Source organism: Octodon degus, unplaced genomic scaffold, assembly GCF_000260255.1.
Source record: "Octodon degus isolate 3935 unplaced genomic scaffold, OctDeg1.0 scaffold00079, whole genome shotgun sequence".
In the NCBI taxonomy this organism is placed as follows: domain Eukaryota; kingdom Metazoa; phylum Chordata; class Mammalia; order Rodentia; family Octodontidae; genus Octodon; species Octodon degus.
The window spans coordinates 4,292,497-4,295,675 of NW_004524655.1; the positions used below are offsets into that span (position 1 = coordinate 4,292,497).

The 3,179-nt window shown below is 37.6% G+C and overlaps 1 pseudogene; it reads right to left on the bottom strand.

Annotated features, from left to right (window-relative positions):
- Positions 1–2,995: 2,995 nt before the first annotated feature.
- On the bottom strand, positions 2,996–3,089 carry LOC111818108 (annotated as a pseudogene).
- Positions 3,090–3,179: the final 90 nt, after the last annotated feature.

Here is a 3,179-nt window from a genome sequence, read left to right on the forward strand (position 1 = left end):
CATTATAGAGGAGAGAGAGAGAGAGAGAGAGAGAGAGAGAGAGAGAGAGAGAGAGAGAGAGAGAGAGAGATGGTTATCTACTACTCCCGACCTTTACAGAAACTAAACAGAGAACATCAGTAAGATCAGTAAGGCCCATGAGGACTAGAAAGAGGCGTACTGGAGGTCCAGGATCCACTAGAGGTCTCAGCGTCATTCTTTAGGCAGAATTGTCAGACTTGGAATGAATCTTAGCCATCACTCAGACCATCTTCTTAGCTGCTGGGAAAATGGGTCAAGGTTAGGAAGCTGCTGGTGACAGATCCTAGAATAGAAAGCATCCTCTAATTTTACTGCATCATGCTTGTTTCTTTCGTTAATTTGGGTCTTGCTAACCTCCCTTTTTCAAAAAGGGGCCTTGAAGAAATTCCCCTAAGATCAGCATCTCTCTTATGGAGCTCCAGGAGGAACCCAGCTATTTTTCACCAGGGAAATTTGAGATGCCAGGTGTGAACCACACAGTTCCTTTCCTCATTATTCTCCATTCCTCCCTTCCTTTTTTCTCCTCCTTTTCTTCTCTTCCTATCTTCCAATGGAAGCAAACTACACACATTGCCTTTTTATTTAGCAATACACCAGGAGTATATCATTATATGCCAATAAATACAATTGCACATTATAGGATCTTTTTAATGATGCTATTTGCTGGCATATTGGACTGTAACTTATATAACAAAGCCCATTCAGGTGGACATTTAGGTTGTTTCCAGGCTTCTGCTGTTATTTTAAAAGTGCTTTAATGAGCATCCTTGCAGTTAATTCATCATTTGGATACATTTTTAGAAAAGGAATTTCTGGTCAAAAGATCTGTTCATTTAGAAAATCTGATGCTTATGCACAAGGATGCTTTCTAAAATAAGACACTGAGCACTGTCTTCATTACTCAGAGCTAGGAAATTCTTCAGAGTTTGGACATAGCTGTTGGCCACTGTTCCCACCACGCTGACTTGCTGTGGCCTTATCCCAAAGCAGATGCTGCTACAAAGGTCAGGCTCCCAAATCCCGTCCTTAGTCTGCCAGACCTCTGCTACTGGGCCAGAGGGTGGGCAGAGCCACATCCTTCCCAATGGGCAGCAACCAGAACAAAGTCATTTCCCAACCTCGGACAATTAATCATATATTGAGAGACCTAGGTCAAGGGAAAATGGTTTATTTACAGCTCAATACTGCTTTAGCCCCTGGTCTGTCTTGCAATCGCCTTTTATCTCCTGGACACACACATGGACTCCCATCTGAACACCGTCTAAATCATGAGCAACAGGTCAAGGAACACATTTGATTTCTCCGGGCGTGAGATGTTCATGGACTACATTGGCTTTTGCTTTAGTAGCCTTCAATTTGTTGCTGGGAGGAAAGCGAAAAGACCACAAGAGGAAAACTTTGACATTTTAAGCTCACATTCAGACCATTGGAAACTTTTGTCTAGCAGCAAGACTTTAGTAGTGATGTATCCAGATTTCAAAAGGGTAGAAAGATACTGACAGGCATGGAAAAAGTCTTCCCCTGGCTTGATATCCCAGATGAGACTAGTAGAGTTTCTACAGAGTGCTCCTCTATCCTGATAATTAATCAATTCAAAAGTATATATTGAATGTTCTATCTATCTATTCATTTTAAAGAGAATAAGAAGACAAATAGAAATAAAAAAATAAAACAGAGTTGTAAATCAGGCTAATAGAATAATAATACATTACTCATTGTTATTTTCTGTTTTAAATGAATTTTATTGAGAAACAAATAGCAATGAGACAATTTCAAAACAGGTTAAAACATTGAATATTGTTGTCTTCATCGTAGTTATTCATAGAAAAAGATGCAGACATGATATCCTGTTCAAACACTATTAGTACAAATCTTTCTTCTCATTGAATTAAGAGAAAGTAGCTGTATATCTATCCTATTTTGTATATACAGATACAAAATGGTCATTTATATCCCCTTTTTTGTTTAGTCTTGTCAGAGACAGGTATTCCATTGTCATTTAAATATTATAAGTACGTGAATTCAGCAAAATATTCCAATATAGTCCAGTAGTCCATAATAGTAGTGGGTCATCCTCAGGACTGGCAATGTCAGAAGTTGTTGACCTGAGCCTTTTACAGCTCAGCTTATTAATATGGCTTTACTTTATGTACCTCGCTTTTATACTTTTCTGCTAGATAGTTAAGACCAAGATAAAGCTAGACCTATATAACAAGAAATATAACTGTTGTGTCTGATAAGGTCAGTCAAGTACCCTCAGGATTTATCCTGTAGCCCTGTACTGCACTTTGTAGATCCTTTGTCAGTGTCAGCCATGAGGATGAGTCATGGCCATTGCTTGACAAATTTGCTCTCTGTGAAAGCCTCAGAGAATGTTTTCTCTCCATGTACTCTCCTTAGGCACACTCTACATCATCAATTACTTTCCTCTGTGGCCCCATAATCTCCTTGATCAGAAAATTTGGGACATCACTGAGTTACAAGATGTCACAGTACAGGTTCTCTTATGTCCTGAGTCCTCACTAACCTTGAAAGGCTAAGGCCAAAATGTTAGATGTCTTTGAAGCCCTTCTTTTTACTAAGTTTTGATCTGCCAACTTAAGTTGTTAACCCTCCAGAAGAGAAGCTTAATGATATTACTACACTATAACATAGGCAGGTGAGCTTAACTGCACTATCTGTCTGAATATCAAACATCTTAGATATGATGTGGAATAGGTATTGTCCATCAAGTGTTGATATGTTAAACTTTAAATCCCTACAGAGTGTGAAAATAAATAAGTAAAAAAATTAAAAAAATAGGAATAAACAATTACATATTTTTACACAGAAATTTAGAAATCTAACCATATACAGCATTGTAGCAGGATAGTCCTATGACATTTTCCCCCCTTGTCTCTTGTTTTCATTTATTACCCTTTTTTAAAACAAACACTTACTTGAGAGACAGTATAACAGTAATCGATATGACATAAAAAATATGGAACTCTTCACGAATTTGTGCAAGGGCCATGCTAATCTTCTCTATATCATTCCAATTTTAGTATATATGCTGCCAAAGTGAGCACCTCACTTTTCATATTTATTTTTCATAGTTACTTAGAGTATAGGATATAAGCAAGAAATAATGTCTAGACAAGATTACAAAATTAGCTCAA